Source organism: Leuresthes tenuis, unplaced genomic scaffold (genome assembly GCF_036924035.1).
Source record: "Leuresthes tenuis unplaced genomic scaffold, fLeuTen1.0.hap1 SCAF_5, whole genome shotgun sequence".
NCBI lineage: Eukaryota > Metazoa > Chordata > Actinopteri > Atheriniformes > Atherinopsidae > Leuresthes > Leuresthes tenuis.
In genome coordinates this window covers 24,430,275-24,452,940 of record NW_027325359.1, presented here as the reverse complement: position 1 = coordinate 24,452,940, position 22,666 = coordinate 24,430,275, and the positions used below count along the sequence as shown (strand labels likewise).

Here is a 22,666-nt window from a genome sequence, read left to right as displayed (position 1 = left end):
CATTCTTACCTTTTCTAACACATTTTTCAGCAATTATGGTCGGACATTCAACCTACTCAGAGCCGAACACCTCCGCTCCCGCATTTGATGGTGTATAGTCGGGCATTCTCACTCTTTCTCATCAGCTTTTTGCAAATTATGATCTGATATTCACAGCTGCTTTTGATAATGTATGGTTGGGCATTCGCACCTTTTTTTACCCATTTTTCAGGAATTATGGGTGGACATTCACACCGTCTTGCAGCTGAAAACATCCTCTCCCGCTTATGATCATGTGCGGTTTGATATTCGAAAATTTTCTTTCATGTTTTAAAGAAATTATTGATGGACATTCAGACCTTCTTGCAGCTGAACCCCTCTGCTCGCGCTTTTGATGGTGTATAGTAGGGCTTTCGAGCCTTTTCTTCCCGGTTTTTACAAATTATGGTTGGACATTCAGACCTTCTTGCAACCTAACACCTCCGCTCCCTCTTTTGATCATACATTGTCTGGCATTCGCACCTTGTCTTACGCGCTTTTTACAAACTTTAGTCGGACATTCAGACCTTCTTGCAGCTGAACCACCTCCGCTCCCTGTTTTGATCATGTATGGTCTGGCAATACTACCTTTTCTTACCCGTTTGTGAGTAATTTTGGCTGGACATTCACACCTACTCAAAGCCGAACAACTCCGCTACCGCATTTGATGGTGTATAGTCGGGCATTCTCACCCTTTCTCATCAGCTTTTTGCAAATTATGATCTGACATTCACACCTACTTGCAGTCGAACAGCTCTGCTCCCGCTTTTGATTATGTTTGGTTGGATATTCGAACCTTTTCTTCACTGCTTTTTACAAACTTTGTTCGGAGGTACACGTCTTCTTGAAGCCGAACACCTCCGCTTCCGCTTTTGATGGTGTATAGTCGGGCTTTCGAGCCTTTTCTTACCTGGTTTTTAGAAATTATGGTTGGACATTCAGACCTCGCAGCCGAACACCTCCGCTCCCTCTTTTGATCATACATTGTCGGTTATTCGCACCTTTTCTCAACCGCTTTTTGCAAACTATGGTCAGCGATTCACAGCTTCCTCTCCACCATACTTGTATGGTGGGATATTCACACCCACTTGCATCCGAAGACCTCCGCCCCCACTTTTGTTGATATTTAGTCGGTCATTCGCACCTTACCCGCTTTTGGCAAACTATGGCCTTCTTGCAGCCAAACACCTCTGATCTCGCTTTTGATGATGTAAGGTTGGGCATTCAGACCTTGCTTCACATGCTTTTCACCAAATATAGTCGGACATTCACACCTTCTTGCAGCCGAACACTTCCGCTCCACCTTTTAGTGTTCTATCACACCTTTTTTTCACCGCATTTTATGGATTATGGTTGGAAATTCTCAACCACTCTCATCCGAAGACCTCTCCTCCCGCTTTTGTGAATATATTTGAACTTTAGTCGGACATTCACACCTTCTTGCAGCTGAACCACCTCCGCTCCCTGTTTTGATCATGTATGATCTGGCAATACTACATTTTCTTACCTGTTTGTGAGTAATTATGGCTGGACATTCACACCTACTTTCAGCAGAACACCACCTCTCTCGCTTTTGATGATGTATGGACCGGCATTCTTACCTTTTCTAACACATTTTTCAGCAATTATGGTCGGAGATTCACACCTACTAACAGACGAACAACTCTGCTCCCGCATTTGATGGTGTATAGTTGTTGTTTTGCAAATTATGATCTGACATTCACACTTACTTGCAGTCGAACAGTTCTGCTCCCGCTTTTGATTATGTTTGGTTGGATATTCGAAACTTTTCTTAACTGCTTTTTACAAACTTTGGTTGGACGTTCAAACCCTCTTGTAGCCGAACACATCCACAGCTGCTTTTGATGATGTATGGTTGGGTATTCGCACCTTTTTTTTACCCATTTTTCAGTAATTATGGGTGGACATTCACACCTTCTTGCAGCTGAACACCTCCTCTCCCACTTATGATCATGTGCGGTTTGATTTTCAAAATTTTTACTTTAATTTTTTCTAGCAATTATTGATGGACATTCAGACCTTCTTGCAGCTGAACAACTCCGCTGCCTCTTTTGATCATAATTTGTCGGGCATTCGAACCTTTTCTTACCCGCTTTTTACAAAACTTGGTCGGACTTTCACACCTTTTAGTAGCCGAACAACTCCGCTCCCGCTATTGATTGTGTACAGTCGGGTATTTTAACCTTTTCTTACCCGCTTTTTACCAACTATGGTCGGACATTCATAACTTCTTACAACGGAACACCTCCGCTCCTTATTTTGATGATGTATGGTTGGGCATTCAAACCTACTTGTTGCCCGCTTTTCATTAATTATGGGTGGACATTCACACCTTGTCGCAGCCAAACACCTCCGCTCCCTGTTTTGATGGTGTATAATGGTGGACATTCGCACCTTTTCTCACCCGCTTTTTACTATGGTCGGCCATTCACAGCTTCCTCTCCACCATACTTGTATGGTGGGATATTCACACCCACTTGCATCCGAAGACCTCCGCCCCCACTTTTGTTGATATTTAGTCGGTCATTCGCACCTTACCCGCTTTTGGCAAACTATGGCCTTCTTGCAGCCAAACACCTGATCTCGCTTTTGATGATGTAAGGTTGGGCATTCAGACCTTGCTTCACCTACTTTTCACCAAATATAGTCGGACATTCACACCTTCTTGCAGCCGAACACTTCCGCTCCACTTTTGAGTGTTCTATGTAGCATTCACACCTTTTTCTTCACCGCATTTTATAGATTATGGTTGGAAATTCTCACCCACTCTCATCCGAAGACCTCTCCTCCCGCTTTTGTTAATGTATAGTCGGGCATGAGAACCTTTTCTTACCCGCTTTTTACAAATTATGGTTGGACATTCACACCTACTTGCAGCCGAATACTGATACTGATCCTCCCGTAATAAAATGGTCGGATCTTATCAAACACACTTTGTTTCTTGTGACAATCAAGTCAGCGAAACAGCGTATACACGTCAAGACACTGAATCAAGTTTGCCACAAGAACTCATAAGTTTGGCAGTATTGCTCTGCCGTCAGCAATCATACACCCATTTTATTTTCGTGAGACATGTGCAGGCACCTGTTCATCTACTGTTCTATCACTATGAATTAGTTTATCTATTATCAATAAGGATACTTCTACAACTACTATCAAAGTATGTCCGGACTTCTTATGTTGTCAGTTGCTATATATGAATAAGTGGGTAGCTACTGACAAGCATTAAGCATGTCACACAGCCCAAACATATAACATTTCAGGACACACCACACAGTTAACAACCACAGTGAAGCGTGTCAAAGCCCAAACATGTAACATTCAACGGGACACTTACACAACACATTCAAATCAAACAGTCAGACAACATACAAGAACATATACCCCAGCCAGCATTGCTCCCTGCCTATTTTCCTACAGCTCACTATGTGTGCGCACACCTTTATTCACAAACTCTTCAACTTATACTCTTTTACCGAAGCTGCTACAGCTCGATTGGCCGAATACCCTTAGATCCTATTTCGGTGAATTTGACATCTGCCTTACATGTAACAGATTAGCGATTTAGTTTGAGTGAAGGAATTCATTTTATAGCAAAATCCCAAATCGTGAAGAACTCATGAAAGTAAGCTTATTCTCGGATTCATGAAACTTTAGATTTGCTCTGTCTTTTACTGCAAAGTACAACGTTGTTTTTTTTGTTTAAATCTTTCTAGACATGGTAAATATGAAGGACAAAGCAGTTTTAACATAGTTTGAGTGAAGGAATTCATTTTATAGATAAAATCCCAAGAGTCTGCTGAGAAACAAGAATGAATGAGAAGTAGACTTTAACACGGCTCTAGGAGCGAGCCGAGTGTGGGCTAACCGGGAGAATTGCTTGAAAGAAACGCGACACCGAATGAGCGGTCAGAACAAAGCCTCAATACGGTTTTCCCGTGGTGTTTTTGTTGCTGCCTTGTCTTTTGCACAGAGTAAAAGACAAGGCAGCCATCGAATAGGGCCCGATTGTTCCTACTTGGTCAGCCGAGGAGCAAGGGGGGGAGCAAGCGTCTCAACCAAGCAAAGCTCACCATGGGGAAGGTGGCTATGCCAACTAGCCTGATGCCCTGCTCCCGCAGTGATGGATAATCGTACTCTGGTTTCTCTTCATAACGTACAAGTCTTTCGCCTTTTACTAAAGACTTCCGTGGAAAGCAGCACTAATGAGTTGTTTCTATTTTTGGCAGGCTTTACCTTTGCGGGTGAAGCCCTTTCCGTCTGTGCAAAAGAAATCTTGTTACTGTGCAGAGTGACTTCTCTGAGTAGAGTCACCTTACTTGTTGCAACTGTGCCGATGTTGCTTGGATGGTGCTTGCTGGAGCGTGCGGGAGTGCAAAGTTATACCATTTAAAAGGGCTGAAGAGTGCTCAGTGCAGCGGGTGGGCGGAGGTGCAAAGTGACACTCTGGCCACCTATGGCCATAAAAAGAACACCGCTACAAGTGTGCATTGTGCCAGGAAGGGCCCTCGGACGTGAACCAGTGGACAGTTATCGCTTCTCGGCCTTTTGGCTAAGATCAAGTGTAGTACCTGTTCTTATCAGTTTAATATCTGATATGGCCTTTGTACGAGGACTACATATTAAATGGATTTTTAGCAATAGGAGTTGAAAAAGGAGCTTGCTCCGTTCACTCCAAGCATCGACCCGGTACTGCAGTGCCGCTGGGAACGGTGCGCTCTTCTCTGCTCTTGTGAAAAAGCAAACAGTGGTGCAGGATGGAAGTTTCAGGGAGCCCAAGATGAAACTTTCTTTTAGTCTGCTGAGAAAAGAGAGTGAATGCGAAGTAGACTTTAACACAGCTCTGGGGGCAAGCCGAGTGCGGGCTAACCGGGAGAATTACTTGAAAGAAACGCGACACTGAATGAGCGGTCAGAACAAAGCCTCAATACAGTGTTCCCGTGGTGTTTGTGGCTGCCTTGTCTTTTGCACAGAGTAAAAGACAAGGCAGCCATCGAATAGGGCCCGATTTTTCCTACTTGGTCAGTCGAGGATCATGGAGGGGGAGCAAGCGTCTCAACCAAGCAAAGCTCACCATGGGGAAGGTGGCTATGCCAACTAGCCTGATGCCCTGCTCCCGCAGTGACGGATAATCGTACTCTGGTTTCTCTTCATAACGTACAAGTCTTTCGCCTTTTACTAAAGACTTCCGTGGAAAGCAGCACTAATGAGTTGTTTCTATTTTTGGCAGGCTTTACCTTTGCGGGTGAAGCCCTTTCCGTCTGTGCAAAAGAAATCTTGTTACTGTGCAGAGTGACTTCTCTGAGTAGAGTCGCCTTACTTGTTGCGACTGTGCCGATGTTGCTTGGATGGTGCTTGCTGGAGCGTGCGGGAGTGCAAAGTTATACCATTTAAAAGGGCTGAAGAGTGCTCAGTGCAGCGGGTGGGCGGAGGTGCAAAGTGACACTCTGGCCACCTATGGCCATAAAAAGAACACCGCTACAAGTGTGCATTGTGCCAGGAAGGGCCCTCGGACGTGAACCAGTGGACAGTTATCGCTTCTCGGCCTTTTGACTAAGATCAAGTGTAGTACCTGTTCTTATCAGTTTAATATCTGATATGGCCTTTGTACGAGGACTACATATTAAATGGATTTTTAGCAATAGGAGTTGAAAAAGGAGCTTGCTCCGTTCACTCCAAGCATCGACCCGGTACTGCAGTGCCGCTGGGAACGGTGCGCTCTTCTCTGCTCTTGTGAAAAAGCAAACAGTGGTGCAGGATGGAAGTTTCTTTTAGTCTGCTGAGAAAAGAGAGTGAATGCGAAGTAGACTTTAACACAGCTCTGGGGGCGAGCCGAGTGCGGGCTAACCGGGAGAATTGCTTGAAAGAAACGCGACACTGAATGAGCGGTCAGAACAAAGCCTCAATACGGTGTTCCCGTGGTGTTTGTGGCTGCCTTGTCTTTTGCACAGAGTAAAAGACAAGGCAGCCATCGAATAGGGCCCGATTTTTCCTACTTGGTCAGCCGAGGAGCAAGGAGGGGGAGCAAGCGTCTCAACCAAGCAAAGCTCACCATGGGGAAGGTGGCTATGCCAACTAGCCTGATGCCCTGCTCCCGCAGTGACAGATTATCGTACTCTGGTTTCTCTTCATAATGTACAAGTCTTTCGCCTTTTACTAAAGACTTCCGTGGAGAGCAGCACTAATGAGTTGTTGCTATTTTTGGCAGGCTTTACCTTTGCGGGTGAAGCCCTTTCTGTCTGTGCAAAAGAAATCTTGTTACTGTGCAGAGTGACTTCTCTGAGTAGAGTTGCCTTACTTGTTGCGACTGTGCCGACGTTTGAAGCTGGAGTGCAAAGTTGTTGCTTGAATGGTGCTCGCTGGAGCGTGCGGGAGTGCAAAGTTATACCATTTAAAAGGGCTGAAGAGTGCTCAGTGCAGCGGGTGGGCGGAGATGCAAAGTGACACTCTGGCCACCTCGAAAACCGAGGTTACATCCAGTACCAGGGGCAGCCCAAGCTCTGCCACAAGTGTGGTGAGCATGGGCACCTGGTTGAGGCTTGTACCAAGGTGATATGTGGGAAGTGCAGAGAAATTGGGGACACTTTTGGAGAGTGTCCAAATGGCAGGAAATGTAATCTCTGTGGAGAATTAAATCACCTCTTCTGAGATTGCCCTAAATCTTTTGCCAACAAATTAAAGACGGTAAAGCCACAGTCAAGCCAACAAAGAGAAGGACCAGAGGTGGCAGTTGGTGAACAAAGTGAAGAGGTTGACCCAATAAATTCAAACTTCCCGCTAAAAGCTTGGATTGGAAGTGAGGAGCAAAAAGGAGAGGGGCCTGTAGAGGCCTCACCACTCAGTGCTGAAGTCTGTGAGAATTCACAGGCAGAGGGTGGAGCTAAGCTAAATGAGGAGGAAGAGCAGACAGGTGAGTCTAGTGAAGGTACTCACCTCCCCGAAGGTCAACAGCCGAGGAGGACGGCATCTGAGTTGTCCTCTGATTCCCTTTAGCTCTGCAATCAACCCCCAGGGACTCAAAGTTAAATGCAACATTGCATCAGAGGCCAACACGAGAGTCCGAAAAGGAGAGCTAGTTTCCCAAGAAATAACCTGAGTGTGTAATTTGTTTTGATAACTTAGAAAAACGAAAATGACATACCTACTTTCCTTTATCCTTTTAATGGTTCTCACCTTCTCAACACTAAATGTGAGAAGTGTGAAATCAAAGACAAGAGCCCAGAGTATTATATCCTTCTTAGACTCCATAAAATCAGATGTGTTTTTAATACAAGAATGTGGACTACCTTTTTTGAAAAACCATAGACAATGGGAGGAAATGTGGCCCAATTTATCGATATGGAGTGGCTCAAATCAAATTAAAAATGATGGTGTGGCCATTCTAATTAAAAATCCGCATGTTCTGGTGCGAGACGGACGGGCACTTTTAGCACACTTGAATTTTATGGGGCAAGACTTTAACCTCTTAAATATTTATGGTTTCAATGGAAAAAATGACAGGTATGACCTTTTAGAAGATTACTCACAAACGGGTAAGAAATGGTAGTATTGCCAGACAATACATGATCAAAACAGGGAGCGGAGGTGGTTCAGCTGCAAGGTGTGAATTTCTGACTAAAGTTTGTAAAAAGCGCGTAAGACAAGGTGCGAATGCCCAACAATGTATGATCAAAAGAGGGAGCGGAGGTTTTCGGCTGCAAGGTCTGAATGTCCAACCATAATTTGTAAAAACCGGGGAAGAAAAGGCTCGAAAGCCCGACTATACACCATCAAAAGCGGAAGCGGAGGTGTTCGGCTTCAAGAAGACGTGAACCTCCGAACAAAGTTTGTAAAAAGCAGTTAAGAAAAGGTTCGAATATCCAACCAAACATAATCAAAAGCGGGAGCAGAGCTTTTCGACTGCAAGTAGGTGTGAATGTCAGATCATGATTTGCAAAAAGCTGATGAGAAAGGGTGAGAATGCCCGACTATACACCATCAAATGCGGTAGCGGAGTTGTTTGTCTGTGAGTAGGTGTGAATCTGCGACCATAATTGCTGAAAAATGTGTTAGAAAAGGTAAGAATGCCGGTCCATACATCATCAAAAGCGAGAGAGGTGGTGTTCTGCTGAAAGTAGGTGTGAATGTCCAGCCATAATTACTCACAAACGGGTAAGAAAAGGTAGTATTGCCAGACCATACATGATCAAAACAGGGAGCGGAGGTGGTTCAGCTGCAAGAAGGTGTGAATGTCCGACTAAAGTTCAAATATATTAACAAAAGCGGGAGGAGAGGTCTTCGGATAGATTGGTTGAGAATTTCCAACCATAATCTATAAAATGCGGTGAAAAAAAGGTGTGATAGAACACTAAAAGGTGGAGCGGAAGTGTTCGGCTGCAAGAAGGTGTGAATGTCCGACTATATTTGGTGAAAAGCAGGTGAAGCAAGGTCTGAATGCCCAACCTTACATCATCAAAAGTGAGATCAGAGGTGTTTGGCTGCAAGAAGGCCATAGTTTGCCAAAAGCGGGTAAGGTGCGAATGACCGACTAAATATCAACAAAAGTGGGGGCGGAGGTCTTCGGATGCAAGTGGGTGTGAATATCCCACCATACAAGTATGGTTGAGAGGAAGCTGTGAATTGCTGACCATAGTTTGCAAAAAGCGGGTGAGAAAAGGTGCGAATGTCCAACCATACACCATCAAAACAGGGAGCGGAGGTGTTTGGCTGCGACAAGGTGTGAATGTCCACCCATAATTAATGAAAAGCGGGCAATAAGTAGGTTCGAATGCCCAACCACTCATCATCAAAAGCAGGAGTGGATGTGTTCGGCTATAAAAAGGTTTGAATGTCCGAGCATAATTTGTAAAAAGCGGGTAAGAAAAGGTTCGAATGCCCGAACATACACCATCAAAAGAGGGAGCGGAGGTGTTCCGCTGTAAGAAGGTGTGAATGTCCGACCAGAGTTGGTAAAAAGCGGGTAAGAAAAGGTTAAAAAACCCGACTGTACACAATCAATAGCGGGAGCAGATGTGTTCGGCTACAAGAAGGTGTGACAGTCCGACCATGGTTTGTAAAAAGCGGGTAAGAAAAGGTGCAAATGCCCGACAATGTATGATCAAAAGAGGGAGCGGAGCTTTTCGGCTACAAGAAGGTTTGAATGTCCGACCATAGTTTGTAAAAAGCGGGTAAGAAAAGGTTCGAATGCCCGACTATACACCATCAAAAGCGGAAGCGGAGGTGTTCCGCTGTAGACGGTGTGAATGTCCGACCATAGTTGTTAAAAAGCGGGTAAGAAAAGGTTAAACTACACGACTGTACACAATCAATAGCGGGAGTGGAGTTGTTCGGCTACAAGAAGGTGTGAAAGTCCGACCATGGTTTGTAAAAAACGGGTAAGAAAAGGTTCGAATTCCCGAATATATACCATCAAAAGCGGAAGCGGAGGTGTTCGGTTGCAAGAAGGTGTGAACGTCCGACCAAAGTTTGTAAAAAGCAGTTAAGAAAAGGTTCGAATATCCAACCAAACAAAATCAAAAGCAGGAGCAGAGCTGTTCGACTGCAAGTAGGTGTGAATGTCCAGCCATAATTACTCACAAACGGGTAAGAAAAGGTAGTATTGCCACTCCATACATGATCAAAACAGGGAGCGGAGGTGGTTCAGCTGCAACGTGTGAATGTCTGACTATAGTTTGTAAAAAGCGGGTAAGACAAGGTGCGAATGCCCGACAATGTATGATCAAAAGTGGGAGCGGAGGTGTTCGGCTGCAAGGTCTGAATATCCAACCATAATTTCTAAAAACCGGGTAAGAAAAGGCTCGAAAGCCCGACTTTACACCATCAAAAGCGGGAGCGGAGGTGTTCAGCTGCAAGAAGGTGTGAATGTTCGACTAAAGTTTGTAAAAATCTGGTAAGACAAGGTATGAATGTCCGACAATGTATGATCAAAAGCGGGAGCGGAGGTGTTCATCTGCAAGCAGGTCTGAATGTCCATCAATAATTGCTAGAAAACATGAAAGTAAAAATTTCTAAAATCAAACCACACATGATCATAAGTGGGAGAGGAGGTGTTCAGCTGCAAGAAGGTGTGAATATCCACCCATAATTCCTGAAAAATGGGTAAAAAAAGGTGCGAATGCCCAACCATACATCATCAAAAGCAGCTGTGGATGTGTTCGGCTACAAGAAGGTGTGAACGTCCAACCAAAGTTTGTAAAAAGCAGTTAAGAAAAGGTTCGAATATCCAACCAAACATAATCAAAAGCGGGAGCAGAACTCTTCGACTGCAAGTAGGTGTGGATGTCAGATCATGATTTGCAAAAAGCTGATGAGAAAGGGTGAGAATGCCCGACTATACACCATCAAATGCGGGAGCGGAGTTGTTTGTCTGTGAGTAGGTGTGAATCTGCGACCATAATTGCTGAAAAATGTGTTAGAAAAGGTAAGAATGCCGGTCCATACATCATCAAAAGCGAGAGAGGTGGTGTTCTGCTGAAAGTAGGTGTGAATGTCCAGCCATAATTACTCACAATCGGGTAAGAAAAGGTAGTATTGCCAGACCATACATGATCAAAACAGGGAGCGGAGGTGGTTCAGCTGCAACGTGTGAATGTCTGACTATAGTTTGTAAAAAGCGGGTAAGACAAGGTGCGAATGCCCGACAATGTATAATCAAAAGAGGGAGCGGAGGTGTTCAGCTGCAAGAAGGTGTGAATGTTCGACTAAAGTTTGTAAAAATCTGGTAAGACAAGGTGCGAATGCCCGACAATGTATGATCAAAAGCGGGAGCGGAGGTGTTCAGCTGCAAGAAGGTCTGAATGTCCATCAATAATTGCTAGAAAAAAATAAAGTAAAAATTTCGAAAATCAAACCGCACATGATCATAAGTGGGAGAGGAGGTGTTCAGCTGCAAGAAGGTGTGAATGTCCACCCATAATTGCTGAAAAATGGGTAAAAAAAAGGTGCGAATACCCAACCATACATCATCAAAAGCAGGTGTTAATGTCAGATCATAATTTGCAAAAAGCTGATGAGAAAGGGTGAGAATGCCCGACTATACACCATCAAATGCGGGAGCGGAGTTGTTTGTCTGTGAGTAGGTGTGAATCTCCGACCATAATTGCTGAAAAATGTGTTAGAAAAGGTAAGAATGCCGGTCCATACATCATCAAAAGCGAGAGAAGTGGTGTTCTGCTGAAAGTAGGTGTGAATGTCCAGCCATAATTACTCACAAACGGGTAAGAAAAGGTAGTATTGCCAGACCATACATGATCAAAACAGGGAGCGGAGGTGGTTCAGCTGCAAGAAGGTGTGAATGTCCGACTAAAGTTCAAATATATTAACAAAAGCGGGAGGAGAGGTCTTCGGATGAGAGTGGTTGAGAATTTCCAACCATAATCTATAAAATGCGGTGAAAAAAAGGTGTGATAGAACACTAAAAGGTGGAGCGGAAGTGTTCGGCTGCAAGAAGGTGTGAATGTCCGACTATATTTGGTGAAAAGCAGGGGAAGCAAGGTCTGAATGCCCAACCTTACATCATCAAAAGCGAGATCAGAGGTGTTTGGCTGCAAGAAGGCCATAGTTTGCCAAAAGCGGGTAAGGTGCGAATGACCGACTAAATATCAACAAAAGTGGGGGCGGAGGTCTTCGGATGCAAGTGGGTGTGAATATCCCACCATACAAGTATGGTGGAGAGGAAGCTGTGAATTGCTGACCATAGTTTGCAAAAAGCGGGTGAGAAAAGGTGCGAATGTCCAACCATACGTGATCAAAACAGGGAGCGGAGGTGTTTGGCTGCGACAAGGTGTGAATGTCCACCCATAATTAATGAAAAGCGGGCAAGAAGTGGGTTCGAATGCCCAACCACACATCATCAAAAGCAGGAGTGGATGTGTTCGGCTATAAGAAGGTTTGAATGTCCGAGCATAGTTTGTAAAAAGCGGGTAAGAAAAGGTTCGAATGCCCGAACATACACCATCAAAAGAGGGAGCGGAGGTGTTCCGCTGTAAGAAGGTGTGAATGTCCGACCAGAGTTGGTAAAAAGCGGGTAAGAAAAGGTTAAAAAAACCCGACTGTACACAATCAATAGCGGGAGCAGATGTGTTCGGCTACAAGAAGGTGTGACAGTCCGACCATGGTTTGTAAAAAGCGGGTAAGAAAAGGTGCAAATGCCCGACAATGTATGATCAAAAGAGGGAGCGGAGCTTTTCGGCTACAAGAAGGTTTGAATGTCCGACCATAGTTTGTAAAAAGCGGGTAAGAAAAGGTTCGAATGCCCGACTATACACCATCAAAAGCGGAAGCGGAGGTGTTCCGCTGTAGACGGTGTGAATGTCCGACCATAGTTGGTAAAAAGCGGGTAAGAAAAGGTTAAACTACACGACTGTACACAATCAATAGCGGGAGTGGAGTTGTTCGGCTACAAGAAGGTGTGAAAGTCCGACCATGGTTTGTAAAAAACGGGTAAGATAATGTTCGAATTCCCGAATATATACCATCAAAAGCGGAAGCGGAGGTGTTCGGTTGCAAGAAGGTGTGAACGTCCGACCAAAGTTTGTAAAAAGCAGTTAAGAAAAGGTTCGAATATCCAACCAAACAAAATCAAAAGCAGGAGCAGAGCTGTTCGACTGCAAGTAGGTGTGAATGTCCAGCCATAATTACTCACAAATGGGTAAGAAAAGGTAGTATTGCCACTCCATACATGATCAAAACAGGGAGCGGAGGTGGTTCAGCTGCAACGTGTGAATGTCTGACTATAGTTTGTAAAAAGCGGGTAAGACAAGGTGCGAATGCCCGACAATGTATGATCAAAAGAGGGAGCGGAGGTGTTCGGCTGCAAGGTCTGAATATCCAACCATAATTTCTAAAAACCGGGTAAGAAAAGGCTCGAAAGCCCGACTTTACACCATCAAAAGCGGGAGCGGAGGTGTTCAGCTGCAAGAAGGTGTGAATGTTCGACTAAAGTTTGTAAAAATCTGGTAAGACAAGTTATGAATGCCCGACAATGTATGATCAAAAGCGGGAGCGGAGGTGTTCAGCTGCAAAGAAGGTCTGAATGTCCATCAATAATTGCTAGAAAACATGAAAGTAAAAATTTCTAATATCAAACCGCGCATGATCATAAGTGGGAGAGGAGGTGTTCAGCTGCAAGAAGGTGTGAATGTCCATCAATAATTGCTAGAAAACATGAAAGTAAAAATTTCTAAAATCAAACCGCACATGATCATAAGTGGGAGAGGAGGTGTTCAGCTGCAAGAAGGTGTGAATATCCACCCATAATTCCTGAAAAATGGGTAAAAAAAAGGTGCGAATGCCCAACCATACATCATCAAAAGCAGCTGTGGATGTGTTCGGCTACAAGAAGGTGTGAACGTCCAACCAAAGTTTGTAAAAAGCAGTTAAGAAAAGGTTCGAATATCCAACCAAACATAATCAAAAGCTTGAGCAGAACTGTTCGACTGCAAGTAGGTGTGGATGTCAGATCATAATTTGCAAAAAGCTGATGAGAAAGGGTGAGAATGCCCGACTATACACCATCAAATGCGGGAGCGGAGTTGTTCGTCTGTGAGTAGGTGTGAATCTCCGAACATAATTGCTGAAAAATGTGTTAGAAAAGGTAAGAATGCCGGTCCATACATCATCAAAAGCGAGAGAGGTGGTGTTCTGCTGAAAGTAGGTGTGAATGTCCAGCCATAATTACTCACAAACGGGTAAGAAAAGGTAGTATTGCCAGACCATACATGATCAAAACAGTAAGCGGAGGTGGTTCAGCTGCAAGAAGGTGTGGATGTCTGACTATAGTTTGTAAAAAGCGGGTAAGACAAGGTGCGAATGCCCGACAATGTAAGGCAAGGCAAGACAAGGCAAGTATATTTGTATAGCACAATTCAACAACAAGGTGATTCAAAGTGCTTCACAGAGACATTAAAACAGAAGAAATAAAAAGCATGATTTAAAATTTAAACAAAAGAAGGAAATAAGAACAATAGATAAAATCAGAAAAAATTATATATATGAAAGATAAAATCAATAGTTAAAACATGATTCCGTTTTGAAACTCAAGCTTATTCAAATGCAGCTGAAAATAGATGTGTCTTCAACCTGGACTTAAATACACTGAGTGTTTCAGCTGATCTGAGGCTTTCTGGGACTTTGTTCCAGACATGTGGAGCATAGAAGCTGAATGCAGCTTCTCCATGTCTGGTTTTGACTCTGGGAACTGATAAAATACCGGATCCAGATGACCTGAGGGGTCTGGAAGGTTCATAGTGGGTCAGGAGGTCACTGATGTATTTTGGTCCTTGACCATTCAGAGCTTTATAGACCAGCATCAGAACTTTAAAGTCTATCCTCTGATGGACAGGCAGCCAGTGTAAAGACTTGAGAGCTGGACTGTGATGTGCTCCACTTTTTTGGTCTTAGTGAGGACTCGAGCAGCTGAGTTCTGGATGAGCTGCAGTTGTCTAACTGACTTTTTAGGCAGACCTGTAAAGATGCTATTACAATAATCAAGCCTACTAAAGATGAATGCATGGACTAGTTTTTCCAGGTCCTGCTGAGACATCAGATCTTTTAGCCTTGATATATTCTTAAGGTGATAGTAGGCTGACTTTGTTAATGCCTTAATGTGTTTGTCCAAATTTAGGTCTGAGTCCATCACTACACCCAGATTTCTGGCCTGGTTGGTCGTTTTTAGATTTATAGATTGAAGCTCTGTGGTGACTTTCAATCGTTTATCTTTGGCTCCAAAGACAATTACCTCAGTTTTGTTTTTGTTTAGCTGGAGGAAGTTGTGGCACATCCAGTCATTAATCTCCTCAATGCATTTTCCAAGGGCCTGTACAGGCCCTCTGTCTCCTGGTGACATTGTTATATACATCTGTGTGTCATCTGCATAGCTATGGTAGTTTATTTGGTTGTTTTTTATAATCTGTGCCAGTGGGAGCATGTAGATGTTAAACAGAAGAGGTCCCAGGATGGAACCTTGGGGAACTTGTGATTCTTGTCTGCTCAGATGTAAAGTTACCTATTGACACAAAGTACTTCCTGTTCTCTAAGTATGTTTTGAACCAGTTTAGTACAGTTCCGGAAAGACCAGCCCAGTTCTCCAGTTGTTTGAGTAATATATTGTGGTCAACTGTATCAAAGGCAGCACTGAGATCCAGTAAAACTAAGACTGACATTTTTCCACTGTCTGTATTCAGACATATGTCATTAAACACTTTGGTCAGAGCAGTCTCAGTGCTGTGGTGCTGTCTAAAGCCTGACTGGAAGGTATCATAGCAGTTATTTTGTGTTAAAAAGTAATTAAGCTGTTGAAAAACCGCTTTTTCAATGATCTTACTTAAAAATGGGAGATTTGAGATGGGCCTGTAGTTGTTCATTTGCGTCTTATCAAGATTGTCCTTTTTCAGCAGAGGTTTAATTACAGCTGTTTTTAGTGGCTCTGGAAACACACCTGACGTTAAGGACAGGTTCACAATCAGTAACAGGTCTGACTCCAAAGTCTTTGAGACCCCTTTGAAAAAACCTGTTGGTAGGATGTCTAAACAGCAAGAGGAGGACTTCAGGTGACGTAAGATGTCCTCCAGGTCTTTACTGTTAATGGGTTGAAATAGTGTCATGGTGTTTAAACCGGTTTTCGGTGGACACAGTACATATGCTGAACCTGCTGCTGATGTACCAACTGCTTGTCTAATATTTTGGACTTTGTCTATGAAGAATTTGGCAAAGTCATTGCAGGCCATGGTGGAATGGAGTTCATTTGCCACTGACACAGGAGGGTTTGTTAGCCTGTCAACTGTAGCAAATAAGGCCCGAGCATTATGACTGTTTTTGGTGATGATGTCAGGGAAGTAGGATTTCCTTGCATTCCTCAGTTGTAAATTATAAGAGTGAAGTTTCTCTTTATAGATGTCATAATGAACCTGGAGATTTGTTTTTCTCCATCGGCGCTCAGCTTTCCGACACACTCTTTTCCCATTTTTCACCAGTGTGGAATTTCGCCATGGAGACTTCTTCCTTCCAGAGATAACCTTCACCTTAATGGGAGCAATAGTATCCATAACATTTAACATTTTAGTATTAAAGCTACTGACGAGCTCACTGACTGAACCCCCGGACAGGGCAGGTGCTAAGGAGAAAACCTGGTTAAAGATCTTACTACTGTTTTCAGTTTTGAGATCACTGCTGTTGAGACATTTGTGTGCACTGAAATCGTACTCTCAAAGAAAACACAGGAATGGTCAGACAGGCCCACATCAGACACAGTAATCTTTGAAATGCTTAGACCCTTGGAGATCACTAAGTCTAGAGTGTGCCCCCTATTGTGCGTAGGCTCTGTTATATGCTGAGTCAGCCCAAAGTTGTCCAGAGTGTTACTCAGGTCTTTAGTCCCTCTGTCCTGAGGATTGTCCATATGGATGTTAAAATCACCAACAATAATTATACAGTCAAAATCAACACAGATCATAGACAGCAGTTCACTGAGGTCTTCAGAAAAATCTGAACAGTATTTAGGGGGCCTGTAAATATTCAGAAACAGGACACTGGGTGAGGCCTTCACCTGTATAGCCATATATTCAAAGGACTGAAAACTTCCAGGAGATAACTGCTTACATTGAAAGGATTCATTGAATAAGACTGCGACCCCTCCTCCTCTCCTGCTCACTCTGGCCTCGCTGATAAAACTGTAACCAGGAGGGGTTGACTCAATAAGAACAGCAGCACTGTTATTTTGTTCCAACCAAGTTTCATTTAAAAACATAAAATCCAGGGTGTGCTCAGTGATAAAATCATCAATTAAGAATGTTTTCCCAGCTAAAGACCTAACATTTAATAAAGCCAACTTAAGTGTTTTAGAGGTATTATTTGCCCCCTCGTGTTTGGGTGCAGTCTGTGGCACACAAGGTATGTTTACTTTATTTAAAGATCTTTTTGAGTGCAACTCTCTGTGTTTTGACTGGGTCACATTTCTCCTTCTGTCACCTAAAAGTACAGAAATTTTAAGATCTTCTAATAAACAGGGTCCCAGCTTGTCCTGGGAAAAGTCACGACTGTCAGAATTCACACAGCCTGGACCCCTCACACATCACACATCAGACTGCGGAGACAGTACATGGTGGCAGCGTGAAGGGACAGAAGGGGGTGGGGCTGGGCTCCGTCGCTTCGGCTGCTCTAGTAGGGGCGGGGCTCGGCGGGGAACCTTTGGCCGCTTTGGTGGGGGGTTTATGGGGGATAAAAAGGGATTGGGCTGGGGGGTAGATCTAAGCCCAGCATTGACCCGTTCCCTCATCTCCTCAGTGAATTTCAGGTGAGGGGAGGAGGAGGGAGAAAGGGAGGGTGAGGAGCACAATGACCTGTCAGGGGTTTGGGGGGCTGGGGAAGGTCCTGGTCCTGGTCCCTGGTCCTGGTCATTAGTGCTGTTGAGAGGGTTTGGGGCAAATAAAGACCTCTCTTCTTGCCTCTGATGTCTCTCCTTTCCAAAGTTCCTCTTGGGTGGGGGCAGATGGAGTTCCTCCTCAAGGTTTCTGCTGGGATTTGTTTGTTCCTCTCTATGAGATAACTCCTTGTTTATCTCAGCCTTGGCCCCGAGCACAGATGGATGACGTAGGAAATAAAATATGTTGGAGGTGAACAGTTTCACCCCTGACTTGTTAAAATTAAATCCATTTGCCATGTATGATCAAAAGAGGGAGCGGAGGTGTTTGGCTGCAAGGTCTGAATGTCCAGCCATAATTTCTAAAAACCGGGTAAGAAAAGGCTCGAAAGCCCGACTTTACACCATCAAAAGCGGGAGCGGAGGTGTTCAGCTGCAAGAAGGTGTGAATGTTCGACTAAAGTTTGTAAAAATCTGGTAAGACAAGGTGCGAATGCCCAACAATGTATGATCAAAAGCGGGAGCGGAGGTGTTCAGCTGCAAGAAGGTCTGAATGTCCATCAATAATTGCTAGAAAACATGAAAGTAAAAATTTCGAAAATCAAACCGCACATGATCATAAGTGGGAGAGGAGGTGTTCCGCTGCAAGAAGATGTGAATATCCACCCATAATTCCTGAAAAAAGGGGAAAAAAATGGTGCGAATGCCCAACCATACATCATCAAAAGCAGCTGTAGATGTGTTCGGCTACAAGAAGGTGTGAACGTCCAACCAAAGTTTGTAAAAAGCAGTTAAGAAAAGGTTCGAATATCCAACCAAACATAATCAAAAGCGGGAGCAGAACTGTTCGACTGCAAGTAGGTGTGGATGTCAGATCCATCCATCCATCCATCATCTGCCGCTTATCCGGGGGTCGGGTCGCGGGGGCAGCAGCTTGAGCAGAGAAACCCAGACGTCTCTGTCCCCGGCCACTTCCTCCAGCTCTTCCGGGGGGACCCCGAGGCGTTCCCAGGCCAGCCGAGAGACATAGTCTCTCCAGCGTGTCCTGGGTCTTCCCCGGGGTCTCCTCCCAGTGGGACGTGCCCGGAACACCTCCCCAGGGAGGCGCCCAGGGGGCATCCTAACCAGATGCCCGAGCCACCTCATCTGACTCCTCTCAATGCGGAGGAGCAGCGGTTCTACTCCGAGCCCCTCCCGGATGACTGAGCTTCTCACCCTATCTCTAAGGGAGAGCCCAGACACCCTGCGGAGGAAACCCATTTCGGCCGCTTGTATTCGCGATCTTGTTCTTTCGGTCACTACCCACAACTCGTGACCATAGGTGAGGATGGGAACGTAGATTGACCAGTAAGTAGAGAGCTTCGCCTTCTGGCTCAGCTCCCTCTTCACAACGACGGGTCGGTGCAGAGCCCGCAACACTGCAGACGCCGCACCGATCCGCCCGTCAATCTCCCGCTCCATTCGTCCCTCACTCGTGAACAAGACCCCGAGATACTTGAACTCCTCCACTTGGGGAAGGATCTCATTCCCGACCCGGAGAGAGCATTCCACCCTTTTCCGGCTGAGAACCATAGTCTCGGATTTGGAGGTGCTGATTCTCATCCCAGCCGCTTCACACTCGGCTGCGAATCGCTCCAGTGAGAGCTGAAGGTCACGGCCTGACGACGCTAACAGAACCACATCATCTGCAAAAAGCAGAGACCCGATTCTGAGGTCGCCAAATCGGACACCCTCAACGCCCTGGCTGCGCCTAGAAATTCTGTCCATAAAAGTTAGGAACAGAATCGGTGACAAAGGGCAGCCCTGACGGAGTCCAACTCTCACCGGAAACGTATCCGACTTACTGCCGGCAATGCGGACCAAACTCTGGCACCGGTCATACAGAGACCGAACGGACCCTATCAAGGGGTCCGGCACTCCATATTCCCGGAGCACCCCCCACAGGACTCCACGAGGGACACGGTCGAACGCTTTCTCCAAGTCCACAAAACACATGTAGACTGGTTGGGCGAACTCCCATGCACCCTCCAGGATCCTGCCGAGGGTATAGAGCTGGTCCACTGTTCCACGGCCAGGACGAAAGCCACACTGCATCTCCTGAATCCGAGGCTCGATTATCCGACGGATCCTCCTCTCCAATACCCCCGAATAGACCTTACCAGGGAGGCTGAGGAGTGTGATACCCCTATAGTTGGAACACACCCTCCGGTCCCCCTTTTTAAAGAGGGGGACCACCACCCCAATCTGCCAGTCCAGAGGCACTGTCCCCGATGTCCACGCGATGCTGCAGAGGCGTGTCAGCCAAGACAGCCCTACAACATCCAGAGCCTTGAGAAACTCAGGACGGACCTCATCCACCCCCGGGCCCTTGCCACCGAGGAGCTTTTTGACCACCTCGGCAACCTCAGCCCCAGAAATGGGAGGCCCCGTCTCCGAGCTCTCCGACTCTGCCTCTTCCGAGCACGTGTTGGTAGGATTGAGGAGTTCCTCGAAGTACTCCCCCCACCGACTCACAACATCCCTAGTTGAGGTCAGCAAAGCCCCGTCCCCACTGTAAACAGTGTTGACTGTGAGCCGCTTCCCCCCCCTGAGACGCCGGATGGTGGACCAGAATCTCTTCGAGGCCGTCCGGAAATCGTTCTCCATGGTCTCACCGAACTCCTCCCAGGCCCGAGTTTTTTTCTCAGCAACCGCCGAAGCCGCAGCCCGTCTGGCCTGTCGGTACCTATCAGCTGCTTCCAGGGTCCCACTGGCCAAAAAGGCCCGATAGGACTCCTTCTTCAGCTTGACGGCTTCCCTCACCACTGGTGTCCACCAGCAGGTTCGAGGGTTGCCGCCACGACAGGCACCGACCACCTTACGGCCACAACTCCGATCAGCTGCCTCGGCAATGGAGTCACGGAACATGGCCCATTCGGACTCAATGTCCCCCACCTCCCCCGGGATATGGTTGAAGCTCTGCCGGAGGTGGGAGTTAAAGCTCCTTCTGACGGGGGATTCTGACAAACGCTCCCAGCAGACCCTCACAATACGTTTGGGCCTGCCAGGTCTGATCGGCATCCTCCCCCACCAGCGGAGCCAACTCACCACCAGGTGGTGATCAGTTGACAGCTCCGCCCCTCTCTTCACCCGAGTGTCCAGGACATACGGCCGCAAGTCCGATGATACAACCACAAAGTCGATCATCGAACTGCGGCCAAGGGTGTCCTGGTGCCAAGTGCACATATGGACACCCTTATGTCTGAACATGGTGTTCGTTATGGACAGTCCATGACCAGCACAGAAGTCCAACAACATAACACCACTCTGGTTCAGATCGGGGGGGCCGTTCCTCCCAATCACACCCCTCCAGGTCTCACTGTCATTGCCCACGTGAGCATTGAAGTCCCCCAGCAGAACGAGGGAGTCTCCGGTAGGAGCATTCTCCAGTGCCTCCCCCAGAGACTCCAAAAAGGGTGGGTACTCTGAACTGCTGTTTGGCGCATAGGCACAAACAACAGTCAGGACTCGTCCCCCCACCCGAAGGCGGAGGGAGGCTACCCTCTCGTTCACTGGGGTAAACCCCAATGTACTGGCACACAGCCGGGGGGCAATAAGTATGCCCACACCTGCTCTGCGCCTCTCACCACGGGCAACTCCAGAGTGGAAGAGAGTCCAACCCCTCTCAAGAGGACTGGTTCCAGAGCCCAAGCCGTGCGTCGAGGTGAGTCCGACTATATCTAGCCGGAACCGCTCAGCCTCGCGCACCAGCTCCGGCTCCTTCCCCAACAGAGAGGTGACATTCCACGTCCCAAGAGCTAGCTTCAGTAGCCGAGGATCAGACCGCCAAGGCCTCTGCCTTCGGCCGCTACCCAGCTCACATCGCACCCGACCCCCTTGGCCCCTCCCACGGGTGGTGAGCCCGTCGGAAGGGGGACCCACGTCATCATTTCGGGCTATGCCCGACCGAGCCCCATGGGCACAGACCCGGCCACCAGGCGCCCGCTGCCGGGCCCCACCCCCGGGCCTGGCTCCGGGGGGAGGCCCCGGTGTCCCATATCCGGGCAAGGGATCACGAGGTCCAAATTTTTTGTTCATCATAAGGGGTCTTTTGAGCTGTTCTTTGTCTGGTCCCTCATCTAGGATCTGCTTGCCTTGGGTGACCCTACCAGGGGCTTAAAGCCCCGAGCAACATAGCTCCCGGACTCATTGGGGCACGCAAACTCCCCCACCACGATAAGGTGACAGCTCAGGAGGGAGGGATGTCAGATCATAATTTGCAAAAAGCTGATGAGAAAGGGTGAGAATGCCCAACTATACACCATCAAATGCGGGAGCGGAGTTGTTCGTCTGTGAGTAGGTGTGAATCTCCGACCATAATTGCTGAAAAATGTGTTAGAAAAGGTAAGAATGCCGGTCCATACATCATCAAAAGCGAGAGAAGTGGTGTTCTGCTGAAAGTAGGTGTGAATGTCCAGCCATAATTACTCACAAACGGGTAAGAAAAGGTAGTATTGCCAGACCATACATGATCAAAACAGGGAGCGGAGGTGGTTCAGCTGCAAGAAGGTGTGAATGTCCGACTAAAGTTCAAATATATTCACAAAAGCGAGAGGAGAAGTCTTCGGATGAGAGTGTTTGAGAATTTCCAACCATAATCTATAAAATGCGGTGAAAAAAAGGTGTTATAGAACACTAAAAGGTGGAGCGGAAGTGTTCGGCTGCAAGAAGGTGTGAATGTCCGACTATATTTGGTGAAAAGCATGTGAAGCAAGGTCTGAATGCCCAACCTTACATCATCAAAAGCGAGATCAGAGGTGTTTGGCTGCAAGAAGGCCATAGTTTGCCAAAAGCGGGTAAGGTGCGAATGACCGACTAAATATCAACAAAAGTGGGGGCGGAGGTCTTCGGATGCAAGTGGGTGTGAATATTCCACCATACAAGTATGGTGGAGAGGAAGCTATAAATTGCTGACCATTGTTTGCAAAAAGCGGGTGAGAAAAGGTGCGAATGTCCAACCATACATGATCAAAACAGGGAGCGGACGTGTTTGGCTGCGACAAGGTTTTAATGTCCACCCATAATTAATGAATAGCGGGCAACAAGTAGGTTCCAATGCCCAACCAAACATCATCAAAAGCAGGAGTGGATGTGTTCGGCTACAAGAAGGTTTGAATGTCCGAGCATAGTTTGTAAAAAGCGGGTAAGAAAAGCTTCGAATGCCCGAACATACACCATCAAAAGACAGACCGGACGTGTTCCGCTGTAAGTAGGTGTGAATGCCCAACCATA

General features: G+C 46.3%; 5 non-coding genes across 5 annotated transcripts; all 5 read left to right on the top strand.

Moving 5' to 3' along the window:
* Positions 1-4,172: 4,172 nt before the first annotated feature.
* On the top strand, positions 4,173-4,286 carry LOC140308156 (U5 spliceosomal RNA). Its single transcript, XR_011916128.1, has one exon. It is a non-coding gene; the product is annotated as a U5 spliceosomal RNA (small nuclear RNA).
* A 285-nt stretch (positions 4,287-4,571) lies between these two features.
* Positions 4,572-4,762, top strand: LOC140307909 (U2 spliceosomal RNA). The gene has a single exon (XR_011915931.1). It is a non-coding gene; the product is annotated as a U2 spliceosomal RNA (small nuclear RNA).
* Positions 4,763-5,173: 411 nt separating this feature from the next.
* On the top strand, positions 5,174-5,287 carry LOC140308154 (U5 spliceosomal RNA). Its single transcript, XR_011916127.1, has one exon. It is a non-coding gene; the product is annotated as a U5 spliceosomal RNA (small nuclear RNA).
* A 285-nt stretch (positions 5,288-5,572) lies between these two features.
* On the top strand, positions 5,573-5,763 carry LOC140308024 (U2 spliceosomal RNA). Its single transcript, XR_011916035.1, has one exon. It is a non-coding gene; the product is annotated as a U2 spliceosomal RNA (small nuclear RNA).
* A 388-nt stretch (positions 5,764-6,151) lies between these two features.
* On the top strand, positions 6,152-6,265 carry LOC140308290 (U5 spliceosomal RNA). Its single transcript, XR_011916250.1, has one exon. It is a non-coding gene; the product is annotated as a U5 spliceosomal RNA (small nuclear RNA).
* Positions 6,266-22,666: the final 16,401 nt, after the last annotated feature.